This window comes from Mobula hypostoma, chromosome 6, assembly GCF_963921235.1.
Source record: "Mobula hypostoma chromosome 6, sMobHyp1.1, whole genome shotgun sequence".
NCBI lineage: Eukaryota > Metazoa > Chordata > Chondrichthyes > Myliobatiformes > Myliobatidae > Mobula > Mobula hypostoma.
The window spans coordinates 107,955,680-107,979,646 of NC_086102.1; the positions used below are offsets into that span (position 1 = coordinate 107,955,680).

Here is a 23,967-nt window from a genome sequence, read left to right on the forward strand (position 1 = left end):
GGGAAGAAGCCAGAATGAGATAGTGGGAAGAGGGAATAAGTACAAGCAGCCAGATAATAGGTGAGAGCAGGTGAGGGGGTAGGTGGGTGGGAGAGGGGTCCACAATATTCCAGGTACAATTCCACCAACGTCTTGTATGACTGTAACATGATATCCCAACTCCTGTACTCTACCTGTCTTCAGAGAGGATGGGGGAGTGAGACTCACTGGATTGATTGTACATAGAGCCAGCACAGACTAGATAAGCAGAATGGCCTCCTCCAAAGCAGTAACTATTTATACCAGAGACTCCCTAAAGCTCGAGTCAATGATTGAACATAATTGCACTCTTGAGAGAAATTTTAACCCAAGGTCGGCTCGGTACCCCTGACCCCTTGGTCAACGGAACGGTTTCTCTCTGTCTCCTCTGTACCCTTCATGATCTTAAATCCCAATCTCCAGTCTCCTCGCCACCTCCCGTGTCCCAAGGAGAAACCCCCAGCTTCCCCAGTCTTTCCACAGGATGAAAGCCCCTCTCTCCTCCCTGAAATGATTTACGTGTGATGGCATGGTAGCCTAACTTCACAGTGCCAGTGATCCAGGTTTGATTCCCACTGCTGTCTGAAAGGAGTTTTTTATATTCTCCCTGGTATCCTTTGGGTGCTCCAGTTCCCGCCCACATTCCAAAAACGTAGCGGTTAGTAAGCTGAGGGCGCGCTATGTTGTTCGCAAGCGTGGCCACACTTGTAGGCTTCCCTCAGCACAACTTTGGACTGTGTCAGTCGCTGATGGAAAGGAAATGACACATTTCACCGTAAACAGGCCCTTTAGCCCACCTAGTCCGTGCTGAACTGTTACTCTGCCTAGTCATGTTGGCAGAAATATGTGCCCACGTGTGGGGATCAATGTTTCGATGTACATGTGACAAATAAAACTAATCTTGCACATTTTCAAAGTCAAAGTTCAAAGCAATTTTTATCAAAGAACATAATTGTCACCATATTCTATCTTGAGATTCATTTTCTTCCAGGCATCTCCAGGAACTAAAATAAGGATTTAAGGAAAAACAGCCAATGTGCAAACAAAGACAATATTTTGTAAATTAAGTGAAAGTACTGAGAACAAGTGTTGTAGGGTCCTTGACAGTCAGCCTACAGGCTGTGGAATCACTAGTAAGTCACTCACATTGGTAAAATCTCTGCTGCACTCTCTTCAAAGCCCTCACATCTCCCCTGAAGCACAGTCCGCAGATCTAACACAAACCTCCTGTTGTGGTTCTGTAACAGTGGGGTCTGTTTCTGAACAGCCCTCCTTCCCAGAGAGAGCCACCCTCTAGGGTTACCACATTCCTGAAACCTGATTCTGTGTCAGTGCAACCTGACCTGTCTGCTCATTGTACAAGGGATTGAAAAAATAGCACTTAACAATCAGTACTTTGACCAAGTTGCTTTAAAAAGTTCCTGATGACTGTGGAAGCTTTTTCATGTAATTTCCCTCAGAAAGAACCTTTTATTATTTCTGTGAACCAACACTGTTCCCAGGGGTGTAACCAGCTCTCTCATTAATCAAACAATGCAGCTATATACTGGGCTAAGTGCACAGGCTCCATCTTAGGCACCAGAGCCACGTTGGGCTGGGCTGAGCCATGGCAACCCATTCTGACGGGTTTCAGCCCGAAACGTCTACCATTTATTCCCCTCGATAGATGCTGCCTGACCTGCTGAGTTCCTCCAGCATTTTGTGTGTGTGTTGCTCTGGATTTCCAGCGCTTGCAGAATCTCCTGTGTTCACTACCTGGCTTGAGGTGATTTAGAGTCATCGCTGGAGCAGAGGATAGCACGAGAACAGGCCCTTCGGCCCACAATGCCTGTGCTAAACACAAAGTCAAATTAAAAACCAGTTGCATCTGTCTGCGCGTGGTCCATACCCCTCAGTTCCCTGCCTGTTCATGTATCTGTCCGTTACCCGTTAAACGTCCATTGTATCTGCTTCCATCACCATCCCGGCAGCCTGTTCTCATTCCACCACTCTTGACGTAAAGGAACTTGCCCGCACACCTCCTTTAAACATTCCCCCTCTCACTTTACATGCGTATCCTCTAGTATTTGATATTCCTACCCTCTCTAACCATCTCATAATTTGTTTAGCAATACAGCACACTTCGGCCCAATGAGCCCCTGCTGCCCAATTCCACCGCTGTAACCAATCTACCTGTTAACACATACATCTTTGGGCTGTGGGAGGAAACCCACGTGGTCATGGGGAGAACATAAAAACTCCTTACAGACAGCGGCAGAATTGAACCCGGTCTCTGGTGCTGGAATAGCCAGCGGCTGCACTCCTGTGCCGCCCTGTTCTGGAGGGAATCCTGAATAGGATTTTTTAAACTTCTACCAATCCTCTGATGCGGCAGGGAAAACATCCTCTCTTTGTATTTTTTTAACTATAAAGAGAGGCGGCATCCTAGTGAGTCTCTTCTGCACCCTCTGCAAAGCCTCCACGTCCTTCCTGTAATGGGGCAGCTAGAGCTTCACATATTACTCCAGGTGGGACTGAACCAAAGTTTCATACATTTGCAGCGTGACTTGCTGACTCTTGTACTCGGTAGCCTTAGTAATGAAAGCAAGCATGTCCTACACCTAATCTTACACGGCAGCCCAACTCATCCATACCAACCTTGATGCCAGTCTTAAGCCACCCCCATCTGCCCGTGTGTGGCCCTTAACCCTCTGTCCGTGTACCTGTCCAGAGATGCGACTAACTTTATTTGTCAAGTGTGCATCAAAACATCCAGTGAAATCCGTCATTTGCGTTAAGAACCAACACAGCATGCCCACTACTTACTCACCCTAACCCGTATGTCTTTGGAATGTGAGAGGAGACGCGCATCATGGCAAGAACATACAATCTCCTTACAGAGAGCGGTGAGAATTGAACCCTGATCGCTGTCACTGTAACAGTGTTATGCTAAGGCTACCTCATGAAATATATTTAAGAGACAGATAGATTTTTGCATATCTGGGGAATTACGGGTTCTGAGAAAAGGCAGGTAGGTAGAGCTGAGTCCACGGCCAGATCAGCCATGATCTTATTCAGTGGCGGAGCAGGACAGGTCAGGTGGTGGACTCGGGACTACTGCTCCTCGTTCTTATGTTCTTAGGGCCTCTGTGTTAGTTGTCATCCATTGCGGATCGCACATTTGTCCGAGCTAGGCCTCTATTCTTGTATCCTACAAACCCAGTGCTGCATTGTTACTGCTCAGGAGTCTGGAGCCAAACTCCATCGAAGGAGACCTTTCAGATTCAGATTTAATTTATCAGATGCATGGAAACATACAGTGAAATGTTCCGTTTGCATTAACAACCAACATAACCTAGGGCTGTGCTGGGGCCAGCCCACAAGTGTCACCACACATTCTGGGGCCAACATGGCATGCTCCCAGTTCTCGGCAGAACGACAGAGTCAGAACACAAGCAAAAAAAAACACAACAGCAGCAAAACAAGCCCCATTTCTCCCTTGCACCCACCCACAGACATAGCTAGTCCTCCAACTCCAGGACAATTTCCTCCACTTCCAGACCTCCAGCAGACATTCGGGCTCCGATCTTCGGAATCGACCCCCGGACTAGCTACTGTCTGGATCCGAACTCTGGGCATGCCAACTGTCCTGCCCTTGTGCCCCCTTATGCTTCCTGCTCACAGAAACCCATCCAGGGATGTCTTTCGTCACCAGTCCACGTCACTGGTCTTCGATCGTGGAGCAGAGGCATAGACTCCAGATGTCCTTCACCCCTTGTTGACATTGCTGGCCTATGAACGTGCTGTACTCTATGTTCTAAGAAAAAAAGCACCTAAACAGGAACCTGGATAAAAAAGGTGTGGAGGGATTTGAGCCAGATACAGCAAAGTAGGATTAGCATAGATGGGTAATGGTCAGTATAGGTGAGTTGGGCCGAAGGGCCTGTTTTTGTTAATTCTATGAGAATTATTACATAGAAATAGCTCAGTAAAATGACTGTAATCTCTGTCTGTACACAGCTGGGGTGAGGAGCAGAGAAGGGAATCATTTATAAGAATAACATATTCTAATAGGAAGTAATATTTCACTGTTTTCTTGAGTGCAACAGACAGGGTGGAATACTTGAACCGAATAAACTGACAGTCAGTTGGAAACTATGCAGGAGGATTTGTTTTTCTCATTGCCTGCAGTTCTGAGCAACCGTATCTGTACATGCTCAGCAGGGGTGCTGGGGTGGGACGAGAGAGGATCCTTATAGATTATCAATGCCATTTGACTGCTACCAGCCCATCGCAGGGTGCAGGTTGTTGTGTTGGTATTCATAGGGGGAGGGGGTCCCGGGTAGTGTTGTCCATATTTACAGCGAGACTCCAGTGGGTGTGACAGTATTGACAGAGGGTCTCTGGGGTGCATGTCCATATCTACCGCAGGTGTTGGGGACCTTTATTTACGGGGTTCCCTGATTGCTGTACGTATCATTATTTACAGGGGTTTCTGGGCAGTGTGTTGGTACTTATAGGGAGACCTAGGGAGCGTACTGGTATTTACAGGGGGTCTGCAGTGGGTTTGTCACTGTTTACAAGATGTCCTTGGGGGTAAGGCTCCTTAATAATGGGCGCCATATTTTTGAGGCACCACAGTTTTGAAGATCTCCTCAATGCCCACGATGGGTCCGGCTGCGTCTGCAACTTTCTGCAGCTTTTCCTGATCCTGCGCAGACAGATACGACCGGTCGGAATGCTCTCCATCATACATCCTTACAATCTGCTGGGGTCCTTGGAACATACAAAATCTCCTCAAACCCCTAACAAAGTATAGCCGCCTTTGTAACTGCACCAATATGTTGGGCCCAGTAGAGATCCTCAGAGATGTTGATATCCAGGAGTTTGAAACGGCTTTCCCTTTCTGCTGCTGACCCCTCGATGAATGACACTGGTGTGCATTCCCTTGACTTTCCTTCCAGAAGATCACAATCAATTCCTTGGTCTTACTGACGTTGAGTGCAAGGTTGTCACTGCAACAGCACTTAAGCAGCTATGCAGTAATCTATCAAAGAGTCTCGTAAGTGTTCCCAATGAATCTGCTACTAACACCAGATCTCCCTCTACACCGCCCCATCACACACTCCTTTGGGGGGGTGAACAGTACAGGTAGACAGTACTACTTACATTACAAATCCATCATATTGTGAGCAGTTAAGAGCCTACCGTGGCTGTATGTCTGGAATTGATCTTGGCTGGTTAATGTACAGTGATTCCGATCAGACTGCGCTGGAATTCTATCTGCCAACAGGTCTCGACACAAACTCTCATAACAGTTTTCACAACTGCACATAAACATCTGATGTTATGGCTTTCCCTGAAACAACATCACACCATTACATGTGTAACAGTTTCCGGACACTCCTAATGAATCTAACACAGAGTGGAGCTTCCTCTACACTGTCCCATCACACAGACACAGGATCAGACACAAGAGTGAAGTTCCCTCACCACTCCTGGGGTCAGACACGGTGTTCCCAATGCCATGGACCAGTACCATTAAGGAAGGGATCTGTGGGCCCCAGGATGGGAACCCTCGTGTCTACACTGTCCATCGTATACTTCCAGGGCCAGACACAAAGTGAAGCTCCCTCTATACTGTTCCTACATAATGTAATGGATACAGCACAGTCTACCATGGGTAAAGCCCTCCCCACCATTGAACACGTCTATGCAGAGCGCTGTTGCAGGAAAGCAGCAACCATCATCAGGGACCCCCAACTCCCAGGCCGTACTCTCTTCTCCCTGCTGCCATCAGGAAGAAGGTACAGGAGCCTCAGGACCTCCACCGCCAGATTCAGAAACAGTCACTACCCTTCAAGCAACAGGCTCTTGAACCAGAGATGATAACTTCACTCAGCCCATCACTGAACTGGACTCTCCAAGGGCTCTTCATCTCATGTTTTTGATATTTATTTATCGTTTTTTTCTCTTTCTTTTTGTATTTGCACAGTTTGTTTTTTTTGCATGTTAGTTGTCATCTTTCATTGATTGTATTGTGTTTCTTGAACACAATAGAATCAGTGATTACCCGCAAGAAAATGAATCGCAGGGCTGTATATGGTGCCATATATGTACTTTGATACTAAATTTATTCTGAACTTTGAACTTGAACTTTGACCTAATGACGCATCTCACTGTATGTTTTGATGTACATATGACAAATTAAGCTAATTTGAATGAATGGACCTTAATCTTTAATATAAACACAGGAGATGTTGCAGGTGCTAGAAATCCAGAGCAACACACACAAAGTGCTGGAGAAACTTGGTGGGTTAGACAGTGTCTACGGAGGGGGATAAAAAATAGTCTATACTTCTGGCAGAGACCCTCCAACAGGACTGGGTCCTAATTTTCATTTTTAAGATATTTGTTCAGCTCCTCAGCTCTGCTCCTTGTTCCTGCATGAATCCCATGTCTTCAATTAGCTTAATACCTGAAAGTGATTGATGTCAGTGTGGTGACTAAGCTCCTCTGAGAAGAATTGTGTAATGGCAATGTTTGCGTCTGGACCCGCTGGAGGTTATGTTTGATAGAAATCATTCTGTGAGCCATCAGCAGCCACCTGTTGAAACAGGCCCTTGCCCATGACTGATTTGGGTTGGACGTGCAGAGTCTTCCTGTTTCCTGCCCCACCTGCAACCTGATTGAAGGAGAATTGGACTGGATCCCATCACTAAAGGGTTCTAAGACCATATCACGACCATTGTCTGGAACCTGACTATCCCACCCATCTACGTTTTCATCCAGGTCATCAGTGGCCACTTTATTAGGTACATCTGAACACTTGTTCGTTAGTGCAAATATCTGATCAACCAATCAAGTGGTAGCACCTCAATGCATAAAAGCATGCAGACACGGTCAAGGGTTTCATTTGTTGTTTAGACCAAAGATCAGAATGGGGGAAGAAATGCGATCTATATGACTTTGACCATGGAATGATTGTTGGTTTGAGTATCTCAGAAACTGCTGGTTCTCTGGGATTTTCACACACAGCAATCTTGTCAAACGTCTAATCCTAAAGGGTGTGCAATTTTGGTGAGGTGGGGAGGGAAGTTTAAAGGTGATGTGTAGGGCAAGTTTTTTTTTACAGAGAGTGGTAGGTGTCCAAACATGCTGCCAGAAGTGTTGGTGGAGGCAGATACGATAGAAGTGTTCAGAGGTCTATGGATGGGGGAATGGTGGGATATGGACCATGTGCAGAAGACACTATCTAATTAGACATTATCAGCTTAAATAATTCAGCATAACACTGTGGGCTGAAGGGACTGTTCTGTTCGGTGTTCTGTTTTCTGTGCTCTATCTTCACTCTGTCTGGCAGGATACCTAGCACTATTTTTAGAAAAAGTAGGTGGCCTAACCAGTTCATGCCTAGATAGATGCCTATCTAAGCTTATCCCATTTGACCACGTTTGCCCATGTACCTCTAAACCTTTCCCATCCATGTAGCTGCCCAAGTACCTTTGAAATGTTTTTCCAGTTGGTCAGTATTTTTTTATTTTATTTAGTAGTACTGTGCCAACCAGGGCATCTCAGCCCACTGAGCCACTTTGCCCAGCAACCCACCTATTTAACACCAGCCTAACTAAAGGACAATTTATAATGACCAATTAACCCATGAATCATTTTGGATTGTGGGAGGAAACTGGAGCACCTGGAGGAAACCCGCACTGCCACGGGGAGAACATACAAACTCCTCCCTGAGGGTGCTGGAATTGAACTTGGAATTCCAGTACCTAAAGCTGTGATAGTGTCGCGCTGTCTGCTACTTTACCAGGTCAAGAAATATTGTTCCTATTTAGTCAGTAGGGGATTCTTTGCCAATGTCTGATCCACAGATGCCCCATCCCTATTTTCTTCGATAGTTTCCAAAAGTTGTCAATCTCGATCTCTGAACATTCTCTCCCACCATGAGTGGTGACTATGTGTACTGTGTATGGAATGCACTTCAGTTATCTGTCCAGCTACTCTTGAAAGTTCATCTTAAAGACAATAATACTTAAGAGTAAAATTAGGCCACTCAGCCCTTTGGGTCTGGGTTGCCATTCCATCATGGATGATTTACAGTGCTGTGCAAAGCTTTAGAGAGAGACACACACACACATACACACACACACACACACACACACACACACACACACACACGACATAGGAGAAGAATTTTTCCATTCAGCCCTTCGAGTATGCTCCATCTTTCAATCATGGCTGATCCTGTTTTTCCCTCCTCAGCCCCACTCCCCAGCCTTCTCCCTGTAACCTTTGATGCCTTGTCCAATCATGAACCTATCAAGCTCTGCCTTAAATACACCCAATGTTCTGGCCTGCACAGCTGCCTGTGGTATTAAATTCCACAAATTCACCCTTTGGCTAAAGAAATTTCTCTGCATTTCTATTTTAAATGGACGCCTCTCTATCCTGAGCTGTGCCCTTTTGCCCTAGACTCCTCCACCATGGGAAACATCCTTTCCACTTCTACTCTGTCTAGGCCTTTCAACATTCGAAAAGTTTCAATGAGATCCCCCTCATCCTTCTAAATTCCAGCATGTACAGACCCAGAGCCATCAAACGTTCCTCGTATTATTACCTTTTCACTCCTGGAATCATCCTTGTGAACCTCTCCTACCAATGTTCTAACCATATGAGTAACTTTCCTGTAATACCATGGGCTCTTAACTTGGTAAGCAGCTTCATGTGTGGCACCTTGTCAAAGGCTTTCTGAAGTCCAACTATACAGCATCCACTGCATCCCCTTTATCTATCCCACATGTAATATCCTCAAAGAATTCCAACAGGTTCATCAGGCAAGATTTGCCCTTAAGGAAACCATGTAGACTTTGTCCTATCTTGTCCTGTGTCACCAAGTACTCCATAACCTCATCCTTAACAATTGACTCCAGTATCTTCTTAACAACTGAGGTCAGGCTAACTGGTCTATAATTTCCTTTCAGCTGCCTTCCTCCTTTCTTAAGCAGTGGAGTAACATTTGCGATTTTCCAGTCCTCTGGCACCATGCCAGAGTCCAATGATTTTTGAAAGATCATTACTGATTCCTCCACAATCTCTACGGCTACCTCTTTCGGAACCCTAGGGTGCAGTTCATCTGGCCTGGGTGACATATGTACCCTTAGTTCTTTCAGCTTTTTGAGCACCCTCTCCCTTGTAATAGTAACTGCACTTATTTCTCTTCCCTCACCCCTTCAACATCATGCTAGTGTCTTCTACAGTGAAGAATGATGCATAATACTCACTTAGTTCATCTGCCATCTCCTTGTCCCCTGTTATTATTTCTCCACCCTCATTTTCTAGCGGTCCTATATCCACTCTAAAATCACTTTTATTTTTTACTTGAAAAAGATTTTACTACCCACTCTGAAGTTGTTTGCCAGCTTGCTTTCATATTTCATCTTTTCCCTCCTAATGATTCTTTTAGATGCTCTCTGTAGAGTTATAAAAGCTTCCCAATCCTCTGTCTTGCCACTAATTTTTGCTTTGTTGTATGCCCTCTCTTTTGCTTTTACGTTAGCTTTGACTTCCCTTGTCAGCCACGGTTGTACTATTTTGCTATTTGAATATTTCTTTGTTTTTGGAATACATCTATCTTAATCCTTCCTCATTCTTCTCAGAAACTCACACCGTTGCTGCTCTGTTGTCATCCCTGCCAGCATCTCCTTCTGATTTCCTTTGGACAAATCCTCTCTCATACCACTGTAATTTCCTTTACTCTGCTGAAATACTGCTGCATCAGACTTTACTTTCTCCCTATCAAATTTCAAGTTGAACTCAATTATATTGTGATCACTGCCTCCTAAAGGTTCTTTTACCTTAAGCTCCCTAATCACCTCCTGTTCATTACATAACACCCAATCCAGTATAGCTGATCCCCTAGTAGGTTCAATGACAAACTGCTCTAAAAAGCCATCTCATAAACATTCAACAAACTCACTCTCTTGAAATCCATTACTAACCTGATTTTCCCAATCGACCTGCATGTTGAAATCTCCCGGGACTATCATAACATTGCCCCTTTGACACAGTTTTTCTACTTCCTGTTGTAATCTGGTTCACATCCCAGCTAGTTTTGGGGGGCCTGTTACTCATGCAGTTTCTTAACTAAACCCACAAGAATGCAACATCTTCCGATCCTACGTCACATCTTTTTACTGATTTGAAGTTATTCTTTACCAGCAGAGCCACACCATCCCACTGCCTACCTTCCTGTCCTTCTGAAACAACGTGTAACTTTGGACATTCAGCTTCCAGCTACAACCATCCTTCAGCCAGGATTCAGTGATGGCCACAACATCATACCTGACAATCTGTAATCGTGCAACAAGATTGTCCACATTATTTCTTATACTCTGTGCATTGAGATACAACACTTTGAGTACCGTATTTGCTGCCGTTTTTGATTCTGCATCCCTAATGCACTGATAGTCACTCTGCTGGCTGCAGATATGTCCTCTCACCTGCCTGCCCTTCCTGACAGTCTGACTGCATGCTGTCTTTGCTTTTTAACCATCCGTCCTATCCTGAGTCCCTTCACTCCAGTTCCCACCCCCTTCCAAATTAGTTTAAACATCCCCAACAGCTCTAACAAACCTGCCTGCAAGAATATTGGTCCCCCTCAGCTTCAGCTGCAGCCCATCACTTTTGAACCGGTCATACCTCCCCCAGAAGAGGTCCCAATGATTTAAGAACCTGAAACCCTGCCCCCTGCACCAGCTTCTCGGCCACACATTTATCTGCCAAATCATCCTGTTTCTACCCTCACTGGCACATGGCACAGGCAGCAATCCAGAAATTACTATCCTGGAGGTCCTGCTTTTCAGCTTTCTACCTAGCTCTCGAAATTCTCTTTTCAGGACCTCTTTGCTTTTCCTTCCTATGTCATTGGTACCGGATATATTGGTTTTATATATATAGATGGATATAGCAAGGGTGGGTGCCTAAGACTTCTGCACAGTATTGCAGTAATTTTATGTATTGCACTGTACTGCTTTCACAATGAAAGAAACAAACATAACAACATGTGAGTGATGATAAACCTGATTCAGATATAGAAACAGAGAAACATAGAAAACCTACAGCACAATACAGGCCCTTCGGTCCACAAAGTTGTGCCGAACATGTCCCTACCTTAGAAATTACTCGGCTTACCTATAGCTCTCTATTTTACTAAGCTCCATGTACCTATCCAAAAGTCTCTTAGAAGATCCTATCGTATCTGCCTCCACCACCATTGCCGGCAGCCCATTCCACACACTCACCACTCTCTGAGTAAAAAGCTTACCCCTGACATCTCCTCTGTACCTACTCCCTAGCACATTAAACCTGTGTCCTCTTGTAGCAACCATTTCAGCCCTGGGAAAAAGCCTCTGACTATCCACACTATTAATGCCTCTCATCATCTTCTACACCTCTGTCAGGTCACCTTTCATCCTCTATTGCTCCAAGGAGAAAAGGCTGAGTTCACTCGACCTATTCTCATAAGGCATGCTCCCCAATCCAGGCAACACCTTGTAAATCTCCTTTGCACCCTTTCTATGGCTTCCACATCCTTCCTGTAGTGATGTGACCAGAACTGAGCATAGTACTCCAAGTGGGGTCTGACCAGGGTCTTATATAGCTGCAACATTACCTCTCGGCTCCTAAATTCAATTCCATGATTGATGAAGGCCAATACACCGTACGCCTTCTTAACCACAGAGTCAACCTGCGCAGCAGCTTTGAGCGCCCTATGGACTCGTACCCCAAGATCCCTCTGATCCTCCACACTACCAAGAGTCTTATCATTAATACTATATTCTGTCATCATATTTGACCTACCAAAATGAACCACTTCACATTTACCTGGGTTGAACATCTGCCACTTCTCAGACCAGTTTTGCATCCTATCAATGTCCCGCTGTAACCCCTGACAGCCCTCCACACTATCCACAACACCCCCAACCTTTGTGTCATCAGCAAACTTACTAACCCATCCCTCCACTTCCTCATCCAGTTCATTTATAAAAATCACGAAGAGTAAGGGTCCCAGAACAGATCCCTGAGGCACACCACTGGTGACCAACCTCCATGCAGAATATGATCTTTCTACAACCACTCTTTGCCTTCTGTGGGCAAGCCATTTCTGAATCCACAAAGCAATGTCCCCTTGGATCCCATGCCTCTTTACTTTCTCAATAACCCTTGCATGGGGTACCTTATCAAATGCCTTGCTGAAATCCATATACACTACATCTACTGCTCTTCCTTCATCAATGTGTTTAGTCACATCCTCAAAAAATTCAATCAGGCTCGTAAGGCACGACCTACCCTTGACAAAGCCATGCTGACTACTAATCATATACCTCTCCAAATGTTCATAAATCCTGCCTGTCAGGATCTTCTCCATCAACTTACCAACCACTGGGGTAAGACTTACTGGTCTATAATTTCCTGGGCTATCTCTACTCCGTTTCTTGAATAAAGGAACAACATTCGTAACCCTCCAATCCTCCGGAACCTCTCCCGTCCCCTTTGATGATGCAAAGATCATTGCCAGAGGCTCAGCAATCTCTTCCCTTGCCTCCCACAGTAGCCTGGGGTACATCTCATCCGGTCCCGGTGACTTATCCAACTTGATGCTTTCCAAAAGCTCCAGCACATCCTCTTTCTTAATATCTACATGCTCAAGCTTTTCAGTATGCTGCAAGTTATCACTACAATCACCAAGATCCTTTTCCATAGTGAATACTGAAGTAAAGTATTCATTAAGTACCTTTGCTATTTCCTCCGATTCCGTACAAACTTTCCCTCTGTCACACTTGATAGGTCCTATTCTTTCACGTCTTATCCTCTTGCTCTTCACGTTCTTGTAGAATGCCTTGGGGTTTTCCTTAATCCTGCCCGCCAAGGCCTTGTCATGGCCCCTTCTGGCTCTCCTTTTTTCCTTCTTAAACTCCCTCCTATTAGCCTTATAATCTTCTAGATCTCTAACATTACCTAGCTCTCTGAACCTTTTGTAAGCTTTTCTTCTTGACTAGATTTATTACAGCCTTTGTATACCACGGTTCCTGTACCCTACCGTAACTTCCCTGTCTCATTGGAATGTACCTATGCAGAACTCCACACAAATATCCCCTGAATATTAGCCACATTTCTTCTGTACTTTTCCCTGAGAACATCTGTTTCCAATTTAAGCCTCCAATTTCCTGCCTGATAGCCTCTTAGTTCCCTTTACTCCAATTAAATGCTTTTCTAACTCGTCTGTTCCTATCTCTTTCCAATGTCCAATAAAGGAGACAGAATTATGATCACTATCTCCAAAATGCTCTCCCACTGAGAGATCTGACACCTGACCAGGTTCATTTCCCAATATCAGATCAAGTACAGTCTCTCCTCTTGTAGGCTTATCTACATATTGTGTCAAGAAATCCCTTTCTTGTAGGTTGAATTAATGTTATTAATATGTATTTCCTTCCTAAATTTTTGTATCTATTTCAGTCTTTACCAATTTTTATTTCTAAGCTTTTTTTTGATGCGTTAGATTCTATTATTTCCTCCTATCTATGGAAGGGTAAACGCTCTAGACTTAATAAAGCTCACCTTCAAAAATCTGAAAAGGTAGGTGGTTTGGCCTTGCCTAATTTTGGTTTATATTATTGGGCAGCCAATACTCGTTGTCTTATTTTTTGGTCTGTCTTCTATCATAAGTCTGACTGCCCAAAATGGGTGGCAATGGAGTAGAACTCTACTAAGGATTTTTCTATTTCTGCACTTCTCGGTTCCGCACTTCCTTGTCATTTGCCTAGACTTATTTTTAATCCTCTTATCAGACATACTTTAAAAATATGGGCTCAGTTTAGAAAATTTAATGGTCTTCATGGTTTTTCTCTCTCTAGCCCGATTTTACACAGTCATCTTTTCCTACCTTCTATACGGGATTCAACATTTTACGATTGGTATAGAAAGGGTATTAGGCGCTTTGAAGATCTTTTCTTAGATAATCGTTTTGCAACTTTTCAACAACTGTCTGTAAAGTTTAACCTACCTAATACTCATTTCTTTAGATTCTTTCAAATTAGACATTTCATTAACCTTTTAATATCAAACTTTCCTGAGATGCCTGAGAAAAATGTTCTGGACTTGTTCCTTTGTATCAATCCATTGGGTAAAGGGTAAAGGTTTAATATCTGCTATTCGGGATAAGTTAGTGATTTTGAGGCACGCCCCCTTCGATAAAATTAGAACTGCCTGGGAACATGATCTAAATATCTCCTTATCTGATGCGGTTTGGGATTCAATTCTTAAGTCAGTTAACTCACCCTCTCTATGTGCTCGCCACTGCCGTTTGCAGTTTAAGGTTGTACACAGAGCTCATATATCTAAAACTAAATTATCGCGGTTTTACCCCGACATTAGTCCTCTTTGTGATAAGTGTAAAGGGGCTGAGGCTTCCCTTATTCGTATGTACTGGGCCTGTCCCAGTCTAGAGAAATTCTGGAGAGAAGTTTTTTCAACCCTATCTCATATTCTTAATTACCATTTAGAACCTGACCCTCTGCTTGCTCTTTTTGGCACCTTGGGTGAAGGTGCTCTTTTTATGCACTTGAGTCCGACTAAACGTCAAACATTATCTTTTGCCTCTCTCTTGTTTAGCCGGTTGGTTCTTCTTAGGTAGAAAGATGCTGCCCCACCCACTCACATTCAATGGCTTAATGATATTATGGCCTGTTTAGACCTTGAAAAGATTCATATTCACTTCTTAATTCGGACATAAAGTTTCATAAGGTGTGGGGACCTTTTCTTGAATATTTTCATAACTCCTCTTTATAGGTTAAGTTTATCCTTTTTTTGTATGCTACAATCCCTTACTTTCAGCTTTCTTTTTACGTTTTACGTTTTTTGTTGTGAATTACATTATAGTTTTGGTAGTTGGCATTATACTTTTCTTCTTATATATATTTACAGCTCTGTGGGGTTGAATGCTCTGATTAATTTTTTTTTCTTTTATACACAGAAATGGTTGGCCTGGGTTTTTTTTTCAGTGGGAGGTTGGCGTGGATACTAATCTTACATGATTTTATTTTGGGTGCTTTTTTTATTGTTATGAATTATATATTGGACTTGTTTGTTTTGCATTGTATAAACCTCCATTTTGTTTTTTTTTCTATAGCTCTATGGTAGAAACGCATAAAAAAATTAATAATAAAAAAAAGAAACCTTCCTGAACACACCTAACAAACTCCACCCCATCTAAACCCCTTGCTCTAGGGAGATGCCAATCGATATTTGGGAAATTAAAATCTCCCATCATGACAACTCTGTTATTATTACACCTTTCCAGGATCTGCTTCCCTATCTGCTCCTCGATATCCCTGTTACTATTGGGTGGCCTATAGAAAACACCCAGTAAAATTACTGACCCCTTCCTGTCCCTAACCTCCACCCACAGAGACTCCGTAGACAATCCCTCCATGGCGTCCACCTTTTCTGCAGCCGTTACACTATCTCTGATCAACAGTGCCACACCCCACCTCTTTTGCCTCCCTCCCTGTCCTTTCTGAAACATCTAAAACCCGGCACTTGAAGTAACCATTCCTGTCCCTGAACCATCCAAGTCTCTGTAATGGCTACCACATCATATCCCCAAGTACACTCTAAACTCATCCGCTTTGTCCACCACACTCCTTGCGTTAAAATAGACACATCTCAAACTTTCGGTCTGAGCGTGTCCCTTCTCTATCACCTGCCTATCCTCCCTCTCGCACTGTCTACAAGCGTTCTCTATTTGTGAGCCAACCTCCTCTTCCCCAGTCTCTTCAGTTTGGCTCCCACCCCCCAGCAATTCTAGTTTAAACTCTCCCCAGTAGCCTTAGCAAACCTCCCCACCAGGATATTGGTCCCCTTGGGATTCAAGTGCAACACATCCTTTTTTTACAGGTCACACCTGCCCCAAAAGAGGTCCCAATGATCCAGAAATCTGAATCCTTGCCCCCTGCTCCAATCCCTCAGCCACGCATTTATCCTCCACCTCACTCTATTCCTATACTCACTGTCACGTGGCACAGGCAGTAATCCCGAGATTACTACCTTTGCGGTCCTGCTTCTCAACTTCCTTCCTAACTCCCTGTAGTCTTTTTTCAGGACCTCTTCCCTTTTCCTACCTATGTGAAGCACCTTCAATTACTCCAAAAGACTGAGGTTTGGTAAAATACTGAAAGGCTTTTATTCGCTGTACAATATGACCTCCACAGTGAGTGTCTGCCCCCGGACTGAGGGGGAGGGGCAAGGCGAACACCTTTATACAGGATTCTGTGGGAGGAGCCACAGGGGCAGCCAGCAGAGGGGTGTGTCCAGACAGGTAACTGAGTTACAACATATATACATGGTTTACCACACTGTGTCATTGGTAACAATATGTACCACGACTTCTGGCTGTTCTCCCTCCCACTGCAGGATATCTTGGCCGCGATCAGAAACATCCCGGACCCTGGCACCTGGGAGGCAAACTACCATTTGAGTTTCTTTCTTGCATCCACAGAATCGCCTGTCTGACCCCCTAACTATAGGGTTCCATATCACTGCTACCATCCTCTTCCTTTCCCTATGCCAGAGGCATGGCCACTGTTGCTTCTCCCAGGTAGGCTGACCCCCCCAACAGTACTCAAACAGGAGTACTTACTGTCAAGGAGTACAGCCACAGGGGTACTCTCTAGTACCTGACTCTTCCTCTTCCCCCTCCTGACTGTGACCCACCTGTCTGTGTGGGTCTCTATCATGGACTGAGAGTGGGAAGGGGGCAGGGAGAGGGGGAATCATGAATGGGGAGAGGGGAGAGCACGGGAAATACCAAAGAGACATTCTGTAATGATTAATAGGCCATTTGTTGAGAATCAAATGGCCTTGTCTGGTGTCTCAGTGCCGGGTGTGTCCACCCCTGCCATTCCTTTCCTCACCCCTCTTGCGGCATGGACTCCACTCCTGTCTGTGGCAATGAATTCCATAGATTAATCACCTCTGGCTAAAGAAATTCCTCCTCGTCTTCGTTCTTGTATGTCCTTGTATTCTGAGGCTGTTCTCTCTGGTCCATGCTCTCCCACTGTTGGAAACATCTTCTCCACATCCACTCTATCTAGGCCATTCACTGTTCAATAGGTTTTGATGAGACCTCCCCCCTCACCCCAAATTCATCGCATGCTTTCCTGCATTGCCGTACAGTGTTGCTGTAAATATAACTGTGACCCAAATGTGACAGGCAGGTTTCCTGACTCTTCAGTAATGCCTTTCTTCTTACTTTCTTCGATGTGAGTGTCGTCTGTACCTTCCAGCGAGTACAGGCCCAGGGCCATCAAATATTCCTCATACTTTCATTCTTGGAATCATTTCCGTGGAACTCCTTTGGATCCTCTCCAATGCCAGCTCATCTCTTCCACCAAGACAGACACGGAGCAGCTGCAAAGGAGCACCTTGTAGGCCCCCCTCCCGAGCCGTTCGCCATTCACAGCACCCTGACTTAGGAAATTCCTCACCTATCATTCCCAAAGGTACTGTGAGAGCACCTTCGCCAGAAGCACTTGGTAGCTCGAGGATGAAATAGAATCTGCAGATGCTGGAAATACTGAGCAACACACACACATAATGCTGGGGGATCTCAGCAAGTCAGGCAGCATCTATGGGGAGGAATAAACAGTCAACGTTTCAGGCCAGGACCCTTCAGCAGGCCTGGAAAGGCAGGGGCAGGTTCCAGAATAAGAATGTTGGGGGGTGGGGGAGGAGTACAGCTGGCAGGTGATGAGTAAGACCAGGTGGGTGAGTGGCTTATGAAACAGGTTGGGTGCAGAGGCGGACGGCTAGCGTTTAAATTCACATCTACCCTAACTGCACAAGATACTGCAGATCAATGGAGGGAGTTAAAAAGTTGATGCTTTGGACTGGAATGGGGCAAACAGAAGTCAGAATCTGAAGCAGAAACCTCAACTCTTTATTCCCCTCCATAGATACTGCCTGACCTGCTCAGTTCCTCCAGCATTTTGTGTGTGTTGCTGCAGTAGTTTGAGCAGATGTCTCACCTCAATCTCCTTAGTGGTAGGCAATAATTGAATGGCTTTGAACAATCAGTAAATAAAAACACTCAATGGCCACTTTATTAGGTACACCTGCTTGTTAATGCAAATATCTCATCAGCCAATCATGTGGCAGCAACTCAATGCATTAAAGCATACTGTCACAGTCAAGAGGTTCTGTTGTTGTTCAGACCAAATATCAGAATGGGGAAGAAATGGGATCTAAGTGACTTTGACTGTTGAATGATAGTTGTTGCCAGAAGGAGTACTTTGAATGTCTCAGGAACTGCTGATCTGAATTTTCATAAGCGTTTACAAAGAATAGCGCGGAAAACAAAAAAAAAAATCCAGTGAGTGGAGTTCCATGCACCCATCACTCTGTGAAAAGAGTTTTCCTCTGATATCCCCCCTAAGCTTTTCTCCAATCACCTTAAAAATAGGAAAGACTTGGTTAAAATTGAAAGAATACAGAAAGTATTTACGAGAAGGTTTCCAGGACTAAAGTCATGGAGCAGTACAGCACAGAAACAGGTCCTTCAGTCCATCTAGTCTGTGCTGACCTGTTACTCTGCCTAGTCCCATCAAACTGCACCTGGATCTTATCCCTCCAACCTGTCCCATCTATGTACTTATCCAAACTGCTCTTAAAAGTTGCATTCGAGTTATAAGGAGAGTTTGGCCAGACCGAATCTTCATACCTTGGAATCTAGGAGGGGTGACCTTGTAGAAGTGTTAAAAGGTATGAGAGGCTTAGATAAAGTGGATGGTAACAATTTTCGCCCCAGTGTAGGGGAATCCTAAACAAAGAGGCTAAGTCTAGTGTGAGAAGGGAAAGATTTATAGGGGACCTTATGGGACAACTTTTTCACCCGTAGGGTGGTGTAGGGTTTATGGAATGAGCAACCAATGGGACTGATTGAGGTAAGTACAATACCATTATTTAAGAAACAAATTGGATAGGTACATTGTAGGGGCAGGGCTTAGGGATATGGGCTGAATGAGGTAATTGGAACTAGATGAGCGGGGATCGTGGTCAGGATGGACTGGTTGGGCTGTTATTGCTCTATGACTTACCACGCTCACGCACACAACCCCCCCTTGGGGATACTGAACAAGTCAGGCGGTATCTGTGAAGAGAGACACTGGTTAATGTTTTAGGGTTTCCATTAGGGCCAGTGGCCTAGCAGTGCAGTGGTCAGCACAATGCTTTACAGCACCAGCAACAAGGGCTCAAATCCCACTGCTGTCAGAAGTTTGAGCCTTCTCCCCGTGACCGTGTGAGTTTCCTCTGCATGCTGCAATCTCTTCCCATCTTCCAAAGACATACAGTTAGGGTCACTAAGTTGTGGGCATGCTGTGTGGGTGCTGGAAACATGAACAGATGAAATATGAGGGCAAACTTGACAATAATATAAAGCAGGATACCAAAAGTTTTTTAGTTATATAAAGAGTAAAAGGGAGGTGAGAGATGATATTGGACCACTGAAAAATGACGCTGGTGAGGTAGTAATGGGGGCAAAGAACTGGCAGATGAACTTAATGGATACTTTGAATCTGTCTTCACTGTGGAAGACACTAGCAGCGTACCAGAGGTCCATGAGTGTCAGGGAGCAGGAGTGAGTGCCATTGCTATTACAAAGGAAAAAGTGCTAGACAAACTCGAAGGTCTTAAAGTGGATAAGTCACCTGGACCAGATGGACTACACCCCAGAGTCCTGAGAGAGGTTGCTGTAAAGATATGGATGCACTGGTCATGATCTTTCAAGAATTACTTGATTCTAGCATGGTCCCGGAGGCCTGGAGGATTGCAAGTGTCACTCCACTCTTTAAGAAGGGAGGAAGACAAAAGAAAGGAAATTATAGGTCAGTTAGCCTCACCTCAGTGTTTAGAAAAGTGTTGGAATCCATTATTAGGGATGAGGTTTCAGGGTACTTGGAGACTAATGATAAAATAAATCAAAGTTGGCATGGTTTCTGTAAAGGGAAATCTTACCTGACAAATCTGTTGGGAATTCTTCTAGGAAGTAGCAAGCAGGGTGGGCAAAGGAGAGGCAGTGGATGTCATTAACTTGGATTTTCAGAAGCTGTAATAATACTTTTGATAAAGTGCCACACATGAGGCTGCTTAACAAGATAAAATCCTGTGGTGTTACAGGAAAGATATTGGCATAGGTGGAGGAAAGGCTGACAGCAGGAGGCAGCGAGTGGGAATAAAAGGGCCTTTTCTGGTTGGCTGCCAGTGACTAGTGGTGTTCCTCAGCGGTCGGTATTGGAACCATTACTTTTCACATTGTTTGTCAATGATTTTGTGGAATGAAATTAATTGATGGCTTTGTGGCAAAGTTTGTGGATGATACAAAGAGAGGTGGAGGGGTAGGTAGTGCTGAGGAAGCAATGTGATTGCAGCCGGACTTAGACTAATTGGAAGAATGGGCAAAAAAGTGGCAGATGGAACACTGTTGGGAAAGGTATGATAATGCACTTTGGTAAATGGGACAACAGTGCGGATTATTATCTAAATGGGGAGAAGGTTCAAACAGAGTTCTTGTGCAAAACTCCCAGAAGGTTAATTTACAGGTTGAGTCTGTGGTAAAGAAGGCAAATGCAATGTTGGCATTTATTTCAAGGGGAATAGAATGTAAAAGCAAGGAGATAATGCCGAATCTTTAGAGGTCACTTGTCAGGCCGTACTTGGAGTATTGTAAACAGATTTGGACCCCGTATCTCAGAAAGGGTGTGTTGTCATTAGAGAGAGTCCAGAGGAGGTTCATGAGGATGATTCTGGAAATGAAGGGGTTAACTTATGAGGAACGTTTGGCAGCTTCGCGCTTGTAGTCACTGGAATTTAGAAGAATGTGGGGGATCTCAATGAAATCTGCCAAATATTGAAAATGGATGTGGAGAGGATGATTCCTATAATAGGAGTATCCAGAACTATGGAGTATAGCCTCAAAATGAGGGGTGACCTTTTAGAACAGAGGTAAGGAGGAATTTTTTTAGCCAGAGTGTAGTGAATCGGTGGAATGCTCTGCCACAGACTGCAGTGGAGGCCAAGTACGTGGGTATATTTAAGGTGGAAGTTGATCGTTCCCTGATCAGTCAGGGCATCAAAGGATATGGCGAGAAGGCAGCTGTATGGGGTTGAGTGGGATCAGCCATGATGGAATGGTGGAGCAGACTCGATGGGCTGAATGGCCTAACTCTACACCTATGTCTTATGGTTTTACAGTGAAATTTGTGGTCTGCCCCCAACACAATGCTTGGACTATGCTGGTCGTTGATGCAGATGACGCATTTTACTGTATGTTTTGATGTACATGTGATAAATAAAGCTAATGTGTAGGTATGGTCCATCAAAGATTGATTAGCGGAAGAGATTTCTGGAGATTGAAATGGAGCCCATTTTGTTCAGGCGCAGACAAGTTTGGGCGGCATTGGGCGAAAGATGATCACAGGTTTCTGTACCTGTGTCTTCATGTTTCCCTGATTTAATTTATGGAGATATTTGAAGGGAGGAGCTAAGGTTTTAAATTATTGGGTTTCTCCAAGGCTTGGTTCAGTCTTGTTGCGTGTCATGCCAAAAGGAATCTTTGCCACATCTAAATCTATTCTTTTTTCTTTCTCTTGAATTACAAGGAGCTGTGTTTCAAAGAGGCTGGGCTGAGAGTCACATTTGTTCATATTTTTTAAGGTAGGTTGTTAATCTTGTCCACTCTGGAACCTTGTGTGGGGTGGTTTGTTTATCAGGGTGGCTGGGGGAGCATTTCCATTTGAGACGGAAGTCGGGCACAGAGAAAGTGAGGTTACTTGCAGACGTGACTAGAAATAAAGAGCTTTGAACGTAAGACTCGCTGGTGAAACTGGCTAAGGGTTCAGGAGAAGCTTCCCTTCCCCAAGTTATTGAAGTTGAGGGGAGAAGTGATGGTCATCGGGAAAGTGGATAAACTCACAAGGAACAGAACATAAGCAGAATTAGGCTATTCCTCCAATCGAGTCTGCTCTATCTTTCCAGCCATGCTCGGAACACGATGAAATATGGAGCCTGAAGACACACGTACATTTTAGAATAGCTGCTTCCCCTCTATCAGATTTCTGAACCCATGAATGCTTCCTCTTTATTTCTCTTATGCTCCATTTATTTAATTTTCATTGTAGCTAATAGTAATTTTTTAAAAGTCTTGCAGTGTACTGCTGCCAGAAAAAGCAACAGTTTTCACATCGTATGTCAGTGACAAACCCGATTCTGATTCAGGTTCTATTTCTGCACTTCAACCTTTGAGAGGCTAAAATACCCAGTTTTAATATCAGTGAAATGTTCAATTTTTAACTGTGGCATTGATTGCGTTACATTTAGAAAACTTTTATATTTGCGCTCCCTCTCCCTTCCCCTCTCTATCTCTCTCCCTCTGTCTCCCTTTGTCTCTTAATCTCTATCTCCCTTTCTTCCTTTCTCTCCTCTACCCCTCTCCTCTTTGTCCTTTCTCCCACCTTCCCCTCACTCTCCTCCCTCTCTTCCCTCCCTCTGTCCTTTGCAACCCGTAGAACTTATTGTTGATGTCCAAAAGGTAACGTTGCAAAGGATGTGAGATAATATCTTTACTTGAATGTTTGGTAAAATCTGCAAAGGGGGGGTATTATTGACTGTACGTTGGTCAGGTCAGAGTGAAGAGGTGGTACGCTGTGGGTATGGGCTTTGTGGGGAGATTTGTACCAGGGGAGTGGGCTCTGGCGAGATCAGGCTCCTGGATACTGCTGTCCCTTGGGGCTGGTTAGTAAATATTGTCCTGGCTCATTGCCCACCCCCCCACTCCTTGCAGCTTTTGAACTCGTGTTTAAGCAAGCTGAACTGCTCATGTCTCTGGGTGAAGTCAGACATGTTACCACATAACTCCATGTCACACAATGTGAACATTACCCGTAAGGTATTTAACACACTCCACCCCTGAGAAACACAGAACTTAGTGGCTTAAACAACACACGCAAAATGCTGAGGGAACCTCAACAAGTCAGGCGGATTTTGGAAAGGTGCAAAAATAACAGGGTTGATGTCATGGGGCACTTCAACCTCCCAAATATTGATTGGTAATTCCTAGTGCAAAAGGTTTTGAAGGGGTGGAATTTGTTTGTTTTATCCGGGAAGGACTCCTAACACCATATGTAGATGGTCGACTAGAGGAGAGGCCATACTGCATCAGCTACTAGGCAATGAACCAGGTCAGGTGTTTAGATCTCTTCATGGGTGAGCATTTTGGAGACAGTGACCACAATTCCCTGAACTTTACTATATCCTTGGACAGACAGTATGGGAATGTATTTAATTGGGCAGGAAGATTGGAATATAAATTGGGAATGGATGTGCTCAGGGAAATGCACAGCAGAAATGTGGAGCTTGTTTAGGGAGCATTTGCATGGCGTTCTGGAGAGGTTTGTCTTGTTGAGGTAGGGAGAGGATGGTAGGGTGAAGGAACCATGGTTGATGAGAGATGTGGAACATCTAGTCAAGAGGAAGAAAGAAGCTCACTAAAGGTTCAGGAAGCAAACATTTAACAGGGTTCTAGAGAGTTACAAGGCAGCCAGGAAGAAACTTAAGAATGGACTTAGGAGAGCTAGAAGGGGCCATGAGAAAGCCTTAGTGAGTAGGCTTCTGGAAAACTACCGGGCCATCTATATGTACGTGAAGAACAGGAGGATGAGTAGAGTGATGGTAGGACCAATCAGGGATGGGAGAGGAAACATGTGCCTGGTGTTGGATGAGGTAGGAGAGGTTCCTAATGACTCAGTATTGACCAGTGAGAGGGACCTTGACTGTTGTGAGGTCAGTGAGGCATAGGATGAAATGCTGGAACAGGTCGACATGAAGAAAGGGAATGTGCTGGAACCT

General features: G+C 44.5%; 1 protein-coding gene across 2 annotated transcripts in view; it reads left to right on the top strand.

Annotated features, from left to right (window-relative positions):
* The window catches only part of LOC134348275 (gap junction gamma-1 protein-like), a 49,996-nt gene that overhangs the window by 15,621 nt on the left and 10,408 nt on the right, over positions 1 to 23,967 (top strand). Inside the window, exon 2 of one of the 2 annotated variants that reach the window (XM_063051408.1) lies at positions 21,723 to 21,777. The gene's annotated coding sequence lies outside the window, so the exon portion shown is untranslated. Of the gene's footprint in view, positions 1 to 21,470; positions 21,778 to 23,967 lie in introns of those variants that run through there. The other variant, XM_063051407.1, reaches the window with a different exon arrangement.